This window comes from Acomys russatus, chromosome 21, assembly GCF_903995435.1.
Source record: "Acomys russatus chromosome 21, mAcoRus1.1, whole genome shotgun sequence".
NCBI lineage: Eukaryota > Metazoa > Chordata > Mammalia > Rodentia > Muridae > Acomys > Acomys russatus.
The window spans coordinates 35,300,196-35,322,082 of record NC_067157.1 but is presented as its reverse complement, the minus strand read 5'-3'; the positions used below and the strand labels follow the sequence as shown (position 1 = coordinate 35,322,082).

The 21,887-nt window shown below is 41.6% G+C and overlaps 2 pseudogenes; one reads left to right on the top strand and one right to left on the bottom strand.

Annotated features, from left to right (window-relative positions):
* Positions 1-580: 580 nt before the first annotated feature.
* LOC127205233 (60S ribosomal protein L26-like) lies at positions 581-1,016 on the bottom strand (annotated as a pseudogene).
* A 4,361-nt stretch (positions 1,017-5,377) lies between these two features.
* LOC127205156 (histone deacetylase 1-like) lies at positions 5,378-20,920 on the top strand (annotated as a pseudogene).
* Positions 20,921-21,887: the final 967 nt, after the last annotated feature.

Here is a 21,887-nt window from a genome sequence, read left to right as displayed (position 1 = left end):
GTTCATAACACTAAGTGCCTTCCTAAAAAAATTAGTGAGATCTCATACTAGCAACTTAACAACACACCTGAAAGCTCTAGAACAAAAAGAAGCAAACACACTCAAGAGGAATAGACAGCAAAAAATAATCCAACTGATGGTTGAAATCAATAAATTAGAAACAAAGACAACAGTACAAAGAATCAACAAAACAAAGAGCTGGTTCTTTGAGAAAATCAACAAGATAGACTAACCCTTAGCCAAGCTAACTAAAAGGCAGAGAGAGAATATCTAAGTTACCAAAATCAGAAATGAAAAGAGGACATAACAACACATACTGAGTAAATCCAAACAATCATTTGGTCTTACCTCAATAACCTGTACTTCACAAAATTGAAAAATCTAAACTAAATGGATGATTTTCTTGATAGATATGATTACTAAAGTTAAATCAAGATCAGATAAACATCTAAATAGACCTATAACCCCTAAGGAAATAGAAGCATCAATAAAAAGTCTCCCAACAACAACAACAACTATCCAGGGCCAGATTTTTTTTCTGCCTAAGCAGTCGTTAATGAAAGTTGTCTATGGGAGGCCTCTACTCCTGCATCTTCTTGACCGTTTCTTCCTTGGGTTTTGCCTTCTCCTTTCCTACTTGTCAAGATTTGGCTTTCCTTTCCAGGATCTTCTTACAGTCTTTGTCCAGCTTTAGTCTGGTGATAACCACCTTGCTGGGGTGGATGCTCATGTGGACAGTTGTGCCATTAGCCTTTTTCACTGCACTCATTCAGTGTAAATGACCTATATCTTTCTGTTCACTTGGACTACTTTGCCAGTCTGTTGGCCTTTGTCATGTCCTTGGACAACCTAAACTTCATTATCCTTTTGAATGGCATGGAACGAACATTATACTTTGGTCTCAGCTCTTTGGAAAGGGGAGAAGTCATGATCTTCCTCTGAATGTGAGAAGGTGCATTGAAATGGTGTTTACAGTTCTTGCTTTGGTCAGAAGTCACCAAAGGATTGAACTTCATTTTGGAGACTGCAATTCACTGATGTCCTCAAAAGGCAGAGCGATATGGTTTTAGCACAGAATTCTACCATACTTTCAAAGGCAAATACCAATACTCTTCAAGCTGTTTCAAAAAGTGACAACAGAAGGAACACTACCAAATTCATTTATGAGGCCACAGTCACCCTGATACCTAAACTACACAAAGACTCAATCAAAACAGAATTTCAGACCAATTTTCTTTATGAACATTGATACAAAAATACTCAAACACACAAAACAAATCCAAGAACACATCAAAATCCGTCATCCACCATGATCAAGTAGACTTTATTCCAAAATGCACAGATGGTTCAACATATGAAAATCCATCAATGTAATCTACCATGTTAAAAAAACCGAAGAAGAAAACCCATCCCATCATCTCATTAGATGCTGAAAAAAGCCTTTGACAAAATCCAACACCCCCTTCATGATAAAAGTCTTGAAGAAATCAGGGATACAAGGTATATATCTAAACACAATAAAAGAAATATACAGCAAGCCAAGAAGCCAACATCAAATCAAAGGAGAGAAATTTAAAGCAATTCCACTAAAATCAGGGACAAGACAAGGCTGCCCACTCTCTCCATATTTATTTAATATAGTACTGAAGAAGTTTGGGCTAGAGCAAAAGGACAACTAAAGGAGAACAAGGGGATATAAATTGAAAAGGAAGAAGTCAAAATACTGCTATTCACACATGATATGATAGTATACATAAATGACCCAAAAATTCTATCAGGGAGCTCCTATAGCTGATAAACATCTTTAGCATAGTGGCTGGATACAAAATTAACTTAAAAAAAAAAAAACAGTGGCCCTCCTATATACAAATGACAAGTGGGCTGAGAAAGAAAATTGGGGAAACAACACCATTCATAATAGCCACAAATAATATAAAGTATCTTGGTACAAGTCTAGCCAAGAAAGTCCAAGACCTGTATGACCAGAACTTCAAATCTTTGAAGAAAAAAAAAAAAAACTGAAGATGATCTCAGAAGATGGAAAGACCTTCTATGCTCATGGATCGGTAGGATTAACATAGTAAAAATGGCCATCTTACCAAAAGCAATCTATAGTTTCAACACAAGTCTCACCAATATTCCAACACAATCCTTTACAGACCTTGAAAGAACTATCCTTAACTTCGTATGGAAAAGCCAAAAACCCACACTACCATGGTTATCAGGCTACAAACCACATGCTCCAAAACAGAGATTCAAATAAGCTAAGTACAAAAAGGCCCAAAGGGGATGTTTAAATCTCACTTAGAAGAGAAAATAGATTAGACATAGGGGACTAGGTGGGGGAGGGTGTGGCAAAGGAAACAGAAGGGATGAGGTGGGGGGAGGATGGAGAGGGAGAGAGGTTACTGGGAGAGATGACTGGATTTGGGGGGGAGGGTGCAGTATCTCTGAGACAAGCTAGAAACCTAAGACACAGCCTTGCTTCTTCAGCTTTGACTGGATGACTCAGTAACATTCAAAGTAACACCTAAGTTTACTGTCTTTCCACCAAGACCTGCTACTCAGCCTGCATTTCTTGCACCAGATTATTAAACTAGCATTCACCTTATGACCTATAGAAAGCCCTTCTTTTTCTATACAATAATCATTCCTCATTAACCAAACCACTGTTTAGTTCAATGAGGCAAAATTCACCCAGCTTAAGAACTCCTATACAAAGATAAAAACCAAATGATCATCTCATTAGATGTAGAAAAAAACATTTGACAAAATCTAATACTTCTTTCTGCTAAAAGTCCTGGAGAGACTAAGGATACAAGGGCCATACCTCAACATAATAAAAATAATTCATAGCCAACATCAAACTAAATGGAGAAAAATTCAAACCAGGTCCATGAAAATCAGAAACACTCTCTCCATAACTATTCAATACAGTACTTGAAGTCTTAGCTAGAACAAGACAACTGAAGACCAAGAGGACACAAATAGGAAAGGAAGAAGTCAAAGTATCTTTATGATTTTATACATAACTGACCCTAAAATTTCCACCAGGAAACTTTACACCTGTGGCTTTGGACTACCACAGGTCTAAGCCAAATAGGTTCCCAGAACTGAGAGGGCAAGTAGACACGAGCCCCCCATCCCTAGCCCAGAAGTTATCTCTAATTAGCAATCCCTTGCAAAGAAAAGAATTCGTTTTCTCCAACAAGTCTTACTGGGTACAACAAACCACACTTAAGAACAGGCCCCTTTCCTGTCAGTAGATGGCCAGCATAAAGCAAACTCAGTGATATTCTTGAAGGCTTTCTGTCTCCTAATGCTTTGTCTGGGCTGTTGTTGTTGTTAACCTTGGAAGTCTTTTGCTTATATATTATATTTTCTGATTTTGTGTTTTTCTGGGATTCCTATGTATGCAAACATGTGTGTCTGTGTCTTTAAGCTTTTTCTTTGGCGTTTTTTTTTTTTTTCTTTTTTGTTTGTTTTGTCTTATTCAGTTGTTGTTGTTGTCTCTATGTTTCATAATAAGAAAGAAAGGGTGTGGATTTGAGTGGGTGGGAAGGATCTGGGAGGAGTTGATGGAGGAGAAAATGTGATTATAATATATTTCATGAAAAAAATCTATTTTCAATTTTTTTTAAAAAAGAAAAAAATTCACAAGCTTATTGTGTTCTAAAAAAATATTATAAAACATGTAAGACATACGTCTTCCTGCAATAAACAGGTCTACACCACCTGGCCCAGCTTGCTTTTGTTGTTCCTTCACTTGTTTTGTTTTGTGGATACGAGGTCTTGTTATGTAGCCTGAGTTACCTGTAGCTCACTGTTCTCCTACTTTAGCCTCCTAGGTGTGGCTGTGTGACTGTGTCACACCCAGTCTAACTCTTGCAGGCTGTTCTGATTCTCCTGCTTCAAGGAAACAAATAAGGAGAGGCAGTCAGTGGATTTAATAGAATAACGAATATTTTAGTTTTGAGAAAATATTGATGAAAATGGTAACATTTGCCTGGATATAGAAAGATCATTTTATATGTAATATAATTACATATAAATATGTATAATATGTAATATAATTGTTACTGCTTTTTGTTCCTTTAAGGGTCTAACAGGTCAACTGGCTCTTAGAGGCAGTGATTTTCAAACTTGTGTACTCTGGGGTTCCTGAAGCATTCCAAGGATCATGTGAGCACTGTTTTAAGGAGCTCAGTTTCTCAGTTCTCAAACCCCATACACACTGGCCTGCCTGACAGGTAGCCAGCATGTTTAGAAAGTCTTGGCATCTGACATCTGCTCTCTGGAAGTCCAGTTCTCACCTTAGAGTGGAAGGCATACCTCTACCCAGTCCAGTTCTTCATTACATTTTATTCTTGATATAAATCAAGCAACTCAGGTAGGCATGGTGGTACACACCTCTAGACCCAGCCCTCAGGCAGGCAGAGGCAGGCTGACCTCTGTGAGTTCGAGGCCAGCCTGGTCTACAAAGTGAGTCCAGGATACCCATGGCTATACAGAGAATCCCTGTCTTGAAAAACCTAAATAAATAAATAATACATAAATCATGTAGCACATGAACTTTATGAATGAATTCATTTTATCAGTTTATATTATATCATATATATTAATTATAGCCCAAACTTAATTTCTTTTTTTTTTTTTTAGGAAGATTTTGCTAAATTTATTTCAAGATTAAAATAATTCCATGTTAAAATGGCTATTTATCTTATTGACAATTTTTACCCACTACAGTATCTTCATAGGACAAATGAGATCTATAAAAGATAACTAAGTGAAAATTTACATGTAACCTATGTTTTAATATGAAATACAATGACTTATCCTTGATTCACCAGTAAATGAAAAAAAAAAAAAAAAAACCAAACATACGTTTAAAAATGTGAAGAACTTCACCATGGTAGAATGTCGCCTATGTTGAAATCAAGCCCGTATTGTTCAGGCAACTATAGGTGCTGTGAATTCATGAATGTTCACCTTTTAAAATACTGAAGGTTTTTAGCAACCAAAGTCTGAAATGTAGGCTCTGAAAACAAACAAACAAGTTAAATATTTTCTTACTCCAATAGAAAAGGACCTGGTACAGTCACAATCAAATTAAAGTAAAACCAAACTTTATCACTATATATATATTCTTCATTGTCCAATATCTGAAACTCATTATCTTGAGGGCTCCCAGGACTTTGGCAGCTCCAGCTCCTCCACTCCACAACTTTTGCTGCCATTGGTGGTCATCTTACAAGCCTGGCATCTCTGGTATAACTGGGTCTCCGTTGTCTTCCTGTCCCCTCTTTGGAGAATCTGACCCTGTCTCCTGGTACAAAGACACACCTTTTCCCTGTGACACCTCTACCCCTGTGACGTCATGGCTACCGCAGCTGTGCAAACACCAGTAGCAAATCCCAGCTTCTCTCGGTGCCCCAGCCACTCTCCACAGCCCCTTAACTCTGCAGTTCTCACGCTACCTGAAGCAGCAACCGTGGGAGAGTTTTTACAGATAATCAAATTTAGCTGCCTGCTTGAGACGCAGCCTTGGCAAAACCCAGGTAATAGCTTCTGTGTGATGAGTCTGAGGAAATGCTCTCTGAAGAATTCACGATCAGTTTATATCACACCATATATATTAATGGTAGCCCAAACTGTAGTTTCATGGTTGTATAATTATGAGTGGATTCTGTAGCTTTGTTGACCCCAAAAATAAAACCGCATCACAATTTAAAATTGTACAAATTTAATCGTCTCTCACACACACACACACTAGTCTGCAAAATAAAAGACCTCAAACAAAAACCGGTAAGAACCCAGCACACATCACTACCACGTTGTTTATAAACCAAGGAAGTGGTTTGACCTTTTTCATGATTGGCTCTTGCACATTAAGACTTTTCCTGCAAGGGAAGCTGACTTGTTGAAGCTGGTTTGTCTAAGACCCTTTCGGTTTAACGTCATAAAATCATTTTTTGACAAGGACACAGAATATATACTTGGTGTTTTACCTGTGGGCAGAGATGGCATCGGGGGAAAGCAGGATGACTTGGGTGTGTGGCTATGGGCTGGATGGGATCTATCCCAACTGTAGCTTCCTCTTTTTATTTTATTTTATTGGTTGTATTCAGCCCCTCCCTCTCTTTAGTGCTGGAGAAATCCAGTGTCTTGTGTGTGTTAGGTAAGTGTTCTGCCACAGAGCTGCATCCTCTCCCAATTTTTGCTTTTTACATGCATATGTGTCTGTGTGTATGTCTGTGTATACATCACACAGCTCGCACATGAAGGTCAGATGAAAACTTTCAGAAGTAGGTTCCTCCCATCCACCATATGGGTCCTGGGATCTAACTCAGGCTGCCCATCTTAAAGGCAAGCCATCTTGCTAGCCCTAGTATATATATTTAAGATTCTTTCTTTAATTTCTAAAACACTTGACATGATGTACTACTTTAAAGGAGACTGATCTTGAGAACGCCTTCCTTAATTTCATTGGGCTCTTATTTTATTTTTAAGATTTATTTATTATTATGTATACAGTATTCTGCCTGCATGTAGGCCAGAAGAGGGCATCAGGTCACATTACAGATGGTTGTGAACCACCATGTGGTTGCTGGGAATTGATCTCAGGACCTTTGGAAGACAGGTGGGTGCTCTTAACCACTGAGCCATCTCTCCAGCCCAGGCTCTTATTTTTAACTAGCATGTTAGTCAATTGTTTAGGGTGTACCTGCAAAAATGTACACTGTGCCAGAATCTGGTAGCAGACACACAAGGGAACTGAAAGCATTTGCCTTCACACTCTCGGCACAAATAGTATGAACCTGCATCTGGAAAGGCTGGGTCAGAAAGGACTTCCTCTTCAGCATCTGGTGGAATTTTCTTATCCTCCTGCCTTCCAGAGAGAGCCATCTGCAGCATACTGTCTCCACTCCGCACAGTCCCTGCTTTCAATCCCTCCCAATTCCACCCTGGGAACAAGAACCACTAGATTACTAGGAAGCTGGAAACCAATAGGAGGGAGAAGCAGAGTGAGCTGCTCCAGGAAGCTGGAAGAAGCAAGAAGAAGAAAAGGGAGACTTATCCTCATGCTAAGTGGTTCTCCCAGGTTACCCTCTCTGGGAAGAGAGGAGGTCTGGAAGACTATGGAAGGGCTAGAAAAGGAAGGGGAGTGGCTTCCATTCCCCTTCCTCCCACCCCATCTTCAGACATGACCACACTGGACCAGCCTAGCTTCATTTCGCCATCAGCTGAAGACCTGCTCTCTGTGCCTTCCTTGCTGGGAGACAGACCTGAAGCCAGGCTGACAGGAAGGAGGGGGAGAATGGGGAGGGATGAAGAAGAAAGGGGAGAAGAGAAAGGGCATAGCAAGGGAAAGCAAAGCAAAAGCAGAAACAGGAAGGAGGAAGAAAGGAAGCAAGAGACTGACAGAGAAGAGAGGGAAAGGTGGCAGCTGATCCCAGGGGAATGAGGCCATTCTCCTCCAAAACCCATGAGAATCATTGGGGGGACTCCACTCGTGTACTCGTCAGCCTAAGTCCTTTGGAGCAGGGACCATACAGTCGTCTTCATGGCTATAGGATGACAGAAAGGAAGGCCTTAAAGCCCAGGTGGCAGACAATGGATCATAGCTTTGGCCAGAGGACAACTGTGAGATACTTCAGAAATGACAATGTCACCTATAGGACAGTGCTGATGGCACAACAGGGAAGACACCCCTGTGAACTGGGACACAGGTGCCAGGGACTACCATTACTTTCTTCCTTTCTGTGTTTGTCATGCATAATCCTGCCCTAGTATTTATTACCAGATCTCTGGTTGGTTTAAATTTTAAGAAAATCTAGAAATCTTTTCTGTTTGTTTTTGTTTTTCAATACAGGGTTTGTTTGTGCAGCCCTGGTTATGCTGGAACTCCCTCTGTAGGCCAGGCTGGCCTCAAACTTACAGAGAGCCACATGCCTCTGTCTCCCTAGTGCTGGGATTAAAGACATATACCACCACCCACTGCCCACTGGCCAGAAATCTTTTTTTAAAGGTCTTGCACTTCAATTTTTATGTTCATTTAAGGACGTAATTAAGAATTTGAATTGCTTCAGAAACCATAAAAAACAAAATGAAGTGTATACAGAAGCATGTGAGGTGATGTGGGGAGTAGCAGAAGGTCCTAGAACTCTGGTAGGTTGTGCTAGCATCTACCTGGGTGACACAACTCAAACCCTATGGATTGGGTCCTGCCTGAAACTCTGAGCCTGCTAAGGGGAAAAACTCAATTGTTAATGAAAGAAGAGCACAGAATTTTACTGAGGAAGTGACACTTTGGGTGCCTTTAAATGCAGATGTTTGGGGGGGGGGGAAGGGGTTAGCATTTCAGAGAACCTTCCAAGGCAAGGTGGAAGCTGACAGGTTGGGATCCTCAGAAGGAGAAGGGAATCTTGGTGGGAATGGATGGGGCCAAGATGGCATTGAACATGGCTATGACCTTATGCTGGACAGAAGACAACAGGGAAGAGCTCATGGTGTAGGGAAAAAAGCCCAAACCTGAGCTAAGAAGACAGGAGTGGATCCCAAGGAAGTTACTGGGTTAGAGCTCCAGGCTGGGCAACACTGACGAGGGAGGGAAGTTGACGCAGACTACAGATGATGAGGACAAAGAGTGCAGAAAGTCAGAGGGAGAGAAAGAGGTAAAGAGAGGTGCCCAGGGACACCCACCACAACACACATGGAAGGAGTAACATACTCCTGTGTTTTGAAAGGAAACTTGTTGCTTTTTACATAGCAACATTGACATTCTTTTTATTTTATTTATTTTTTGAGGGGGTTTGTTTTTGTTTTGTTTTTTTGTTTTTGTTTTTGTTTTTTTGAGACAGTGTTTCTCTGTGTAGCCCTTGGCTATCTTAGACTCCCTTTGTAGACCAGACTGGCCTCAAACTCACAGCAATCCACCTCCCTCTGCCTCCCGAGTGCTGGGATTAAAGGCGTGTGCCACGACGCCCAGCTTTAAACACCATTTTAAAACAGTTTTTAAATGCTGTAATTTAAACATAGGTCAACACGAAATACTTCAGTAAAGTCAGACGTAATTCATGAGTCCATCTTCTAGTTAGTTTTTAAAAATTCATTGCCACTTAACTGTAACAAAAAGACCCGATCACTCATTTCAAATATTTTGAGAGGTACAGGAAAGTAGAAGAGGCAGTTGGGAAATGAAATTGTCTAAGGAAATGGTTAAAATGTACAAATTTGGATAATATCGAGGGTTATGGGCACCCACCATTTAGGACGTTATTTGGAGGAAACACAGCACAAGCTTCACTAACATTCACTAACAACGTTCAAGCCCGTGCTGATTGGAGCATACCACCTTATCTGGTATTTTGATAAGAGAGGTCTTTTTTTGGAATATGTTTAATGAGATTTTGGATACTTCCCAAAGATATATCTATCTGGCTCTGCTGATAAAACACAGATATCTGATCGTCTTTATAACTAAGATTCTTCAGCCAAGATTTAGTAGCACTGTCTGTGGCCCATGTGACACTAAACCCGAAGATAACACATCACTTGAAGCAAAATGAAAATGCTTTTCAAAGATTAATAGGCTCTCAGTGAACATATAATCAGGGTCATTTTAACTAAGCATAAGTCTAGCTTTAAACAAGATGATGTCTAATTTATGCATCAACTTGATTAGGCTATAGAGCATCAAACATTTTGAGGCAGCTATGAAGGCATTTTGATGTGACTAACACACCTACTGAGCTTTAAGTAAAAAAGATTACCTTTTACAGTGTGTGTGTGTGTAGGTCTCATCTAATCATTGAAGGTCTTAAGAGGAAGGAATGAGGAAAGAATTTTGCCTCAAGACTTGTTAGAATTCAGCGGTTTTGCCGTATTTAAAAAAAAAAAAGAAAGAAAGAAAGATAGCCAGGAGTGGTGGCGCACGCCTTTAATCCCAGCACTTGGGAGGCAGAGGCAGGCAGATCTCTGTCAGTTCGAGGCCAGCCTGGTCTACAAAATGAGTCTAGGAGAGCCAAGGCTACACAGAGAAGCCCTGTCTCAAACAAACAAACAAACAAAAGATACAATGGAGGAGATAGGACAATGGGTAAGAGCAATTGCTATACAAGCATGAAGGCTTGAATTCAAACCCTGTCTGCACCTGCGTCCCTGGTGCTGTGGATAGGGTTAGACGAAAATATTGCTGGGCTTTCTGGCCACCAGCCTATCCAGGTTCAGTAAAAGACTGTCTCAAGGGAACAGGACAGAAAGACAGAAAAGGATGCCAATGCCCTCTGGTCGTGCATATACTTTGCATACATGTATGCAAACACCACACATGTACAACAGAAACATAGGTAGGATATATACAAGTCTGGAGAGTCTTCCAGTCAGTAGTCTCTCCTACCTATTCATTAGTTCCACTCTGAAGCTTTGGTTCTTTACTGGAAGGCTCCCTCTGATAAACTGTGAACAAGACAAAGCCAAGTCTTCATAAAGTAGCTAATTTCCTACCGCAAGTTCTAAGTCTACAGTGGGTGGTACCTCGGGAAAATAGGCTTTGACAACTGCTGTAGACCACAGTCCTCTGAGAAAACAGACACCATCTTCACCAGGTCAGCTGTGCCTACCCATCAGGAGGCCATCAGGAGAGGGCCTGTTGACTGTTAACGCGCCTTCAGAGGATGTTTGTATGCAACTCTACCCTAACTGTAGGTGGCATCCTGGGGCTACGTGGAAGTGCTAGCTTACATAAACGAAAAAGGCTTAACTGACTGTGTAGCTATAGAAAGCCATCATCTATGCCGCGTGAAGACTTTTCAGTTGTTGGGAAGGCGGGGAGGGTCACCCACTTTCCTGCCAGTAACCCCTAACCTCCAAAGATAGCTCAAACCTCACTGTATCTCCAGGATGAACTTTGGCAGAACTATACTTGAACTTGTCCCCAGGACCTTATGAAGAGTGCTACAACACTGTGTCTCCTGAAGAGAAATTCTTGTAGTAGTAACCCCTTTTCTACTTCAATAAACTTGGAAGCAGGCATTATATTTATTAAGATATCCATTTTTTTTTCAAAAGCACACATGCACAGTTTATCACGTATGTATAGCATGATAAAGTTTTACAATGCAGGCACATTTATTTAGTCAGCACCTGAGTCAAGAAACATAATCAACACCCTGAAAAAATTATTCCTGGATATTATGCTGAGATTGTATACGTAAATATACATGAGCTTATGTATGTGAATGTAAGTGCAGTCGTGTGCTGCTCAGCAAGAAGGATGCCTAAGAAACATGTCATCACCATGATTTCATCCTTGTATGAACATCATAGATATACAAACTAAACTATGACACTACTGTGGTTGCTCATGCAGTCCTTCATGAGAGAGACATCATGATGTGGCACATAACTGTAATTTATACATATAAATACATGAGACACAAACATTTCCAGCATCCCAGGAGATTCTCCTGAGTCTAGTTAGTCCAGTGTACTGAGGCTGAGTGTGCTTAGGGCGGTGTCGCCCATAGACTCACTACAGTTTTGGAAATGTACAATCCTGAGAATCCAATAGCAAAGGAATTGTACAATGTGTACTCTGGGATCCAGTTTCTTACCCTCAACCTTTATCTTTGTAAGACTCATTGCAATGTTAACATAAAATTGCAGCTCCTTAATCCGAGACTCAGGAATGGCAAAGTAGCGATTGCATCAGTCCCATTCCATAGCTGATGCCTTTTCTATAGATGCCAATTATTCCTGAAGTAGTATATGAAAATGTTTAGGTCATACAATAGTGAAGATTAATGTTTTTATTTTTAACATGTATTAGGAAAAATAACTAGTATATTAAAGGTCCATAATATAAGTTGCTTTATAAAAACACAGTTCCAAAGCTAAACACACCTACATATGTCCAAAGCTAAACACACCTACATATGTCCAGCAATGTACTTCTATGTAAATAATCACCACATAGCAGTCACAACCACAAGTTTTAGTAACAGCTATTAAATTTTGGATATCATAAACTGTGATCAGCTATACAATGCATAAATAAATTTTAGAATGTTAATAGAATCTACATGCTGATTAAAAAGAGCAGATCTCTATGCCAGGCATGGTGGCGCACGCCTTTAATCCCAGCACTAGGGCAGATCTCTGAGTTTAAGGCTAGTGTGGTCTACAAAGCAATTCCTTGACAGCGAAGGCTACACGGAGAAACCCTGGCTCAGAAAAAAAAAAAGTAGTAGATTACTGATGCTCTTCTGTGCAACAATGTGGATGAACCTTTCAGGCATTGGGATAAACAAATCGAGCAGATACAAAAGACTATGAGATGCGTGGTTCCAATTTTAGGAATTTTAAGCAGCAAAACTAGAATGTGGGTGATAGGTAACAGCATGGTGGTGACTTGGGGGAGTTGGTATTCACTGCTAAGGGGCATGAGGAAACATTCTGTGTCCAGGGGCAACAAATTTTCCAGATGAGGTATTTCAGTGTTGCGCAGGCTATCCTCGAGCTCCTAGCTTGACCTCCTGAGAGCTGGGATCACATGCACATTCCACCACCCCTGGCTCAGCAAAGACAGTTTGCATCTCGCTCTGCAGATAGCTGTGAGGGGTGGAGGGCTGCAATGCAAAATGTGCACGTGCACATGCTTATGTGGATGGAAGATTCTATGGGGTTCGAAACGTACACTTTAGAAAAATCAATAATACTTAAAATAAATGTATTTCCATTTTTAAAAAAACAGACCACTTTAATAAAAACCCTAAGTGAAGAGTAACTTACGGGGGTTAGGGGTATAGCTCAGGGGCAGAGTGCCAACAAAATGCATATCAGGCACTAGCTTCAATCCTTAGCATTCTCCAAAAGATAATGGCCAGGAAAGTGTTATCTCACAAGAGGTAAAGACCTGTGATGAGCCTTTTAGACGAGTAAAAAACAGCTTATTCAGGAACCCCATCCCCCATTACACCCAACGCTACACCTGAGAACCAGAACCCAGTGACATCACTCACTCAAGATAACCAAACAAATGACTACAGCATCACAACATCCACTGGACAGGATAAAAGAAGAGACCAAGAGCAATGTTCTGCTCTGCACATCTGGAGAAATGCCACCTTGATCTGCCCTGGGCCTGAAGAGTCTCCCCCAGGATCATGACCCTGGAACAGCAGACTGCTGTGAGAAGAACCTGACCTTTGGCTAAGATATATTGCACAGGTGAGCAACCTTGGGGAGACAGGCTTAGAATTATAGTTAGGAACAGAGTGGGAATCTTGTGTGATGGCCCTCGGTATAATAAAATATAATTTTATAATATATACCAACTACATGTATCTGCTTTCTTGATTGTGACAAGAATACATGGTGGCATGCTTTAACAGTCTCCAACAACAGCTGTGTTTGGCATGAGGTCATGGGAAGAGAAGACAGCCCGTACCTGGTCAAGGCATGGTCTAGGGCCAGTCCTAAAGATATCACCCATAAGTTTATGATATCTGCCGTGCTTTGTGGCTCACTCCAGAATCTGCATTTTCCCTTGGGTGGTTCCTGTGCTCTGAATGGAAGACAAAGGTCTGATAAAGGCAGCAGAGAGACTGTCTCATACACATCTGTTTTATCTTCCTAAAGTAAATTGACTCTTCCTGGCTTTGTATAGGCTCATGTGTGGGGAGAGAGCTTAGACCCCCCAGGAAAAAACACTGGAGCCCTAGAGAACCTGACTGCTTCCTGAGGTATCTGGCAGTGTGGCCCACTGAGTTTTTCCTCCCAGATGGGCTGTGGCCATGCTAGTGAAAGAAGTGTGCCAAGATTTTGTCATACTCTCTCTGGAACAAGACTGCACCGATGAAAGGGTGCAACTGAATAAATAATATCATGCTTAATACTTCTTTAAAGAAATACTTGTTCTTTTGGCATTTGTGACTCTATAAACAACAGGGAAAAATATCTCCAGTTGTTGTTTTTAACCTCAAAGTTTTAAAAATACAGATGCAATGTCACGTGGGCCACTGATCTCTGCTCCAGGGGAGACAATAACAGAGATCATAATCGTCCTGTCTCAGCTGGAGGTGGGAAAGCTACTGTGTTCACTCCCTTTTTAATGAGCTGCACCTCCCCTAGGGCACAAACCTGACAGTTTCATCCACATTAGGCAGAAGGTGGAAATCCATGTGACTAATGCTTGACTATTTGATATTTAACTTGAAAAACAAAAGGAAGAAACTGGGCATGGTGGCTCATGCATGGAATCCCAGGGGAGGCAGAGGTAGGTGGATTGTTGTGAGTTCGAAGCCAGCCTGGTCTACAGAATGAATCCAGGACAGCTGAGGCTACACAGAGAAACTTTGTCTCAAAAAATAAACAAACAAAAAACCAAAACAACACACAAAAAAATTTTAAACAACAACAACAAAAAGAAAAAAGAAAAACAAGAGCTATAGAGATAGTTCAGCCTTTAAAAGCTAGGATCACAACCAAAAAAGACAAACAAAACGAAGAAAGGACCCATTAACATCTCTTCTCTCTTTGTGTCTTTCACAATCTGTCTTATTATAGTAGCAATCAAAATCTAGCCCAAAATGTATAATTTGAATCGTATTGGACTATGACCAAATCTAGAAAAACAGGAAAGGAAGTTTGGGGAGGGGGAGGTGGGGGGAAGCAATCTTTTTGTAGTCTTTCCTTTTCTCCTCCTTCTTCCATGAGTCTTTATGTCTTAATTAAAACAGAACAAAGTAAATAACAAAAATAAATAAATAAATAACATACTCAAAGCATATAACCCCATTCAGAAATATCTCCCAGCCTTGGACCTTCATCCTAGACCACTTTCTAGTTCTTCTAATGTATCCCTTTCAGATTTTGGATTGGGGGAGCCCCCAAAAACATGCTAACACAGTGGGGTGCAGTGAGACCTGGATTATAAATAATCTTAGGCCATGTATGCTTTCTCTCTCGTTCAAGATCTAGGGATCAGGCTGGCACAGTGGCTCACACCTACAATCTACTCAGGGAGGTAGAGGCAGTCAGATCTCTGTGAGTTTGAGGCCATCCTGGTCCAGAATCCAGGACAACCAAGGGTACACAGAGAAACCCTGTCTCTAAAAATAAACAAACAAAAAGTTCTAAGAATCTAGATTAATGTTTAATATCCCTCAGTGTCAACCTCTCTGAACTGTATAGATTGGGTCAGCTTGGATTTTCCATCCAATTCAGATACCTTGACAACCTCTGAGAAACCTGGAGTGATAGAAATGTTTAACTTCACAAGCCCTTGGATTATCTGATCATTGTTTGTGACCTCATCCTAGCACATACCACCACCACCACCCCCACCACCACCCCCACCACCACCACCACCACAGCCCAGGGTCTGTCAGCACATGCACCAGACCTTGCCATTTCACAATACTTCTGCTTTCAACTATTTGATTCTAGAACAGAAGTTGATATTCTTGCCATGACCTAATGATCCAAGTGAATTTTGGCTCTTTAGAATATTTTTCTTAATGTCACTCAAATACAGGAAATGGTTGCCCTTTGGTTTTAACAAGCTATTTTTTAAATATTACAACTCAAAATTTTTAGACTATTGATCACTTAAATATGTAGAAGCCTCCTACACACACACACAACACACACACACACACACACAAAGTATTGACAGGTTTGATTTCCCAGTAGGAGAAAGAACTAAGAGATAAAGTATAGCTTCTTAGTTTCAGTGTTTGGTTAGATGGTTAGTTGATTGAGAGTTTTGTTTTGTTTTGTTTTGAAACTTTCGTCCAGGCTGGTGTAGAATTTAATATCTAACCTAGAAAAACAGGGTAGGGAGTTGTCTGGTAGAGGGGGATCTTTTTCTACTCTTTCCTTCTCTCCTCCCTCTTCTATGAGTCTTAATTAAAACAAAACAAAGCACACAAAGAGTAACATTCACACTCAAAGCATCCAACCTTATTCAGAAATAATTGCGAGCCTTAGACATTCAGGCTCAGACCCGTCTAACCTAGGCTTGCCCAGGACTAGCAATAAATGCACCTTGTTGCAACCTTCAGAGTGCTGCAGCTAATAGGTGTATACCACCTGGCCTGGCTAAACACTATAGCCTTCTGCATAATTCTGTAGCAAAAGACTGAATGGTTTGTATTTCAAAGTCTAATTTGATCAAACTACAGATCATAAATGCCACTGCTACAAATGAGTGTCAGATATCACTACTTGCAAATATTCTAATTATACAGTCAACAAACTTTGACTAATGAAGCTGAATATACAATTATTAGATAACTGGAATCACAGCAACTTAAAGTCGCAGATCGTTCATGAAGACACTGACGATATACTGTTCAAAGAATTCCTTAAAAATATGTGTGGGAATCTCTTGTTTGCTGGGTTCCTCCCAGCAAACCCAGCAGCTGTGAGGTCTGTCCAGTGCCCTCCATGCGTCATTTCCCAGGCCTCAGCTCTGCCTGAAATCCCAGAGACAAGCAGGCACCAGGGACTACCAGAGGCAGTCAACCATCAGGGATCACCAGAGGTCTGGAGCCATCAGGGTTTACCAGTTCTACCTGCAATCCCAGAGGCCTACTGCAACCAGGAACTACCAGCACCAGGGATAACCAGATGGCTAAAGGCCAGCAAAACAAAAAACAAACAAACAAACAAATCCACATGCGACAAACCCCAGTGCAATATGGCCTCACCAGAGCCCATCTGTCCTACCACAGCAAGCCCTGGAGAGTAAGCAATGACCTTAAATCTAATCTTATGAAAATGAAGAGACCTTTAAAGAGGAAATGAATAAACTCCTCAAACAAACACAGGAAAATACACTTAAATAAGAGAAGGAAATGAATAAAATTGTTTATGAGCTGGAAAATGGAAATAGACCACAATAAAGAAAACCAAAACTGAGGCAACGAATGGTGCTGGTCTAACTGGATGTCTACATGTAGGAAAATGCAGATAGATCCATATTTATCACCCTGCACAAAACTCAAGTCCAGTGCATCAAAGACTTCAACCTAAAACCAGACACACTAAATCTATAGAAAGAATAGAAAAGAAAATGAGGAAGAGGCTTGAATGCATTGGCAAAGGAGACAACTTCCTGAACAGAATACTAACCGCTCAGGCTCTAAGATTAACAATTAATAATTGGGACCTCATGAAACTGAAAAGCATCCGTAAGGCAAAGGACACTGTCAATAGAACCAAATGGCAGCCAGTAGATTGGGAAAAAAAACTTAACTGACCCTACATCTGACAGAGAGCTAATATCCAAAATATATAAAGACCTCAAGAAATTAAACACCAACAAACCAACTAGTTCAATTTAAAAAGAGGATACAGAGAAAAACCAATAATTTTCATCAGAGGACTCTCTAATGGCTAAAAAGCACTTTTTAAAAAAATGCTCAACAGGGCTGGAGAGATGGCTCAGAGGTTAATAGCACTGCTTACTCTTCCAGAGGTCCTGAGTTCAATTCCCAACAACCACATGGTGACTCACAATCATTTATAATGTGATCTGATGCTCTCTTCTGGCCTAATGTTGTTCATGTAGGTAGAATACTGTATACATAATAAAAATAAATAAATAAATCTTTAAAAAAAAAGAAAGAAAGAAATGCTCAACATTGTTAGTCATCAGGGAAATGCAAATCAAAACAACTCTGAGATTCCACCTTACACATATCATAAGAGCTAAGATCTAAAACTCAAGTGATGCACTTGCTGACAAGAATGTGGAAAAAGGAATATTCCTATATTGTTGGTGGAAGTGCAAACTTGCACAACCACTTTGGAAATCAATTTGTTGCTTTCTCAGAAAATTAGGAATAGCTCTGCCTCGAGACCCAGCTATACCATTCCTGAGCATATACCTCAAAGATGTTCCCCGATACCACAAGGCCAGAAAAGCCGAAGAATGGATGAAGAAACAGTGGTACATTTACACAATGGAATACTACTCAGCTCTTAAAAACAAGGAAATCATGCTGGGTATGGTGGCACATGCTTTTAATCCCAGCACTAGAGAGGCAGAGGCAGGAGGATCTCTGTGAGTGTGAAGCCAGCTTGGTCTACAAAGAAAGTTCTAGGACAGCCAGGGCTACACAGAGAAACCCTGTCTCAAAAAACAAAAACAACAACAACAGAGGAAATTATGCAATGTGCAGGCAAATGATAGAACTAGAAAAGATCATCCTGAGTGATGTAAGGCAGACCCAGAGAGACACACAGAGTACGTACTCACTTATAAGTAGATATTAGCCATAAAGTACAGGGTAACCACACTACAATCCACAGACCTAAAGAAGGTAAGTAACAAGCAGGGCCCAAGGGAGGAAGCTTAGATTGCCCTCTGAAGGGGAAATAAAATAGACCTAGGAAGTGGATGATGAAAGAGAAATGGGCGGGACAGGAGGTGGGAAAGAGAGCAAGGGTGGGGATCAGGTTGGAGGAAAGTCAGAGCGGGAGGTGAGAGGGCTGGGAAAGAGAAGGGAAACTGATGAGGGGGCATCTCTGGGACAAGCTGGAGACCCAAGACAGAGTAGGCTAGTGGGAGCATATGGGGATGACTGTAGCTGAAGATTAGAGACCTCCTATAGCCAGGCCAGACTTTTGTTTTTGGGAGTTTTGTTGTTGTTGTTGTTGATTTTTTTTGTTACTGTTGTTTGGTTTTTGTTTTTTAGGTTTTTTGAGACAGGGTTTCTCTGTGTTACAGTCCTGGCTATCCTGGACTCGCTTTTGTAGACCAAGCTAGCCTTGAACTCACAGTGATCCACCTGCCTCTGCCTCCTGAGTGCTGGGATTAAAGGCATGCGCCACCACACTCGGCTGCCAGGCCAAACTTTCAGTGGAGAGACAAGAATACCAACCCACCCACTTCGACTGACCCAAAATTTACCCTGCCGACAAGGTATGCAGGGATAAAGATGGAGCAGAGATTGAGGGAAGGGACAAACAATGAATGGCCTGACTTCAGACCCAGCCCATGGGAGAGAGCAACCCCTGACACTGTTAATGATACCCTGCTATGCTTGCAAAGAGGTGACTGGCATAACTGTCCTCTGAAAGGCTCCACCCAGCCACTGATTGAAACAGATGCAGAGACCCACAGTCAAATATTAGGTAGAACTTGGAAAGTATTGTGGAAGAGCTGGGGGAAGGCTAGAGGGACCCGGAGAGGACCAGAACGCCACGAAAAGACCAACAGAGTCAACTAACTGAGGACCATGGGGGGGCTCACAGAGACTGAACCACCAACCAAACTGCATGCATTGACTGGACTTAGGGCCCCTACGTGTATGTAGCTGATGGGCAGCTTGGTCCTCATGAGGGTCCTCTAGCAATTAGAACGGGGCCTGACTCTGACATGGACTCTGTTGCCTGCTTGTGGATCGCTGTCCCCTAGCTAGGGTGCCTTGTCTGGCCTCAGTGGGAGAAGATATGCTTTGTACTGATGAGACTTGGTGTACTGGGGTGGGTTGGTGGTGGGACAGTGCTCCCCTTTTCTGAGGAGAAGGGTAGGGAGGAAAGAGAGAAGAGGGAGGGAGCTGAGATAGGAGTATAAAGCGAATAAAATTAAAATACAAAACTAAAAAAAAAAATATGTGTGGGAATTCAACCATCACCCTGCGCTATGTAATGCTAGTTGTACCATGTACAAGTGTTATGCCAAAACCAACCTCATATGTCAGATGAACTAGATTTTTCATCAACGGTAACTGTTGAATTTTGCTTATAAAAATAAGTCTGGCAACCCTCAGCTTTCTGAGTAGTAGAGCCCCTCTTAGCCCTTTGTAAGTGGAAATCACCAAAGAAATATCTGACTTCAATGAATAAAAGTTTGCTGCATAGGGATGAAGAACTGCATTCGAATATCCAACACCAAACGTGAAAAGCTTGGGTGGATTTACCCATCTGCAGCGTCAATGCTGTGGGGGCAGAGATAGGTGGATCTCTGAAACTTGCCAGCTGTCAGTCTAGCAATAAATAAATTAATTAATTAATTAAAATTTAAAGGCTGCAGGCTCAGTGAGAAATCCTGTGCCAAGGAACGGGGTGGAGAGCAGTAAAGTGGGCTGTCCAATATCCTCCTCTGGCTTCTGCAAGTTCATGCAACGAAGTGCGCACCGCCCAGACAACGCCTGAGTACGGCAAGCAGATGCAGAGATTCCACACCGGTGTTTGAGTTTTGTCAGTTGTCTACTGCTGGCTCTGTGGCAAGTGCAATGAGACTTAATAAGCTGCAGATTGACATCGCTAATGATACGTCCTGGTCATCCTGGAACTCTTAAAGCTCCACGGATGACAGCGTGGAAGAGGCCTTCTACACCTCAGACCGGGTCATGATTGTGTCTTTTCATAAATACGGAGAGTATTTCCCAGGAACCGGAGACCTATGGGATATCGGGGCTGGCAAAAGCAAGTCATATGCTGTTAACTACCCCCTCGGAGATGGTATTGATGATGGGTCTTATGAAGCCATTTTCACACCAGCCATGTCCAAAGTAATGGAATTATTCCAGCCTAGTGCAGTGGCTTTTTTGTTTTGTTTTGTTTTGTTTTGTTTTTTTGAGCCAGGGTTTCTCTGTGTAGCCTTGGCTATCCTGCACTTGCTTTGTAGACCAGGCTGGCCTCAAACTCACAGCGATCTGCCTGCCTCTGCCTCCCAAGTGCTGGGATTAAAGGCGTGCGCCACCATGGCCGGCTTAGTGTGGTGGTCTTACAGTGTGGCGCAGAATCTCTGTCTGGGGACCGGTTAGGTTGCTTCAATCTGACCATCAGAGGGCATGTCAAATGTGTGCAGTTCATCAAGAGTTTCAACTTGCCTAAGCCAATGCTGGGAGGAGGTGGCTATTCCATCTATGATGTCGTTTGGTCCATCTGCCCCGGGTTTTAGTCTTGAACAATGTAGGGTCTACGTGGAAAGAAAACAACCAGAAGGAAGACAAGATCCTGAACTGTCAAGTGTCTGCTTAGGAGCTCTGTTAAGACACCTTCATTAAGCTTTCTAGACGGGGTGACTGGGTCTTCCGGGACCCCTTAATTCAGGCTTAAGTACTATCAGCCATTTTTAGATTGGTCCTGTTTATACCTTCCCACTAGTCTCAAGCAATTAGAAAATCTTATTCCCAGTCTTTCCCCAATTCTGCAGGTGGAGGTTGTTAGCTTAGCTTCCTTTTAAAGATATTTTCATTTTTTTTTTAACTCTTCGTAATAAAATAGCACATTTCTATACTTGGGGGAGGGGGCAGCATGCCTCTAACCTATAAACCCTACGTAGGCAAGGACAGGTCATTTCCTGGAATGCTGGGGGCTGTTGTTCCTGTAAGGCAGCAACCTTGTAAACAAGGTTGGTTTCCACAACTGCGGGAGACGTGCTTGATCACATGTATGTGGGAGGCACTTAGGTAGGAAGTACATCAGGGTGTACGCTTGCCCCCAGTTGGACAAAGGCAGGAAGTAGGTAACCATGTTGGGTTTTTGCCATTATAAACACCAGACTGACATAATTTGCAGCCACTCTCTGGGAATCCTGGGTATGAACCTGGTCAGCGTCCATCATCCTGGTAGGCATATTAATAAAGCTTGCTTCAAATTTGGCTCCAAAATTATGGTAGTGGTAGTCTCAGTTTTGAAGCGCCAAAGCGCATGGACCCCTTTTTGAAAACCATCATATCATATAGGTCTAGAACAGTCAGACAAATCGCTACGTAGGGCCATGTGCGGCCTTCTTCCTCCTTCACTGCTCTCTCAGCCTCCACCGACTCTCCACTCCCATCCTGTGTTGTGCTTTCTAGTTCTCTGTCACTACCCATCTCTCCACTCCCTCTCCAAAGTTTACCTTCATTGCTCGTACTCTCTAC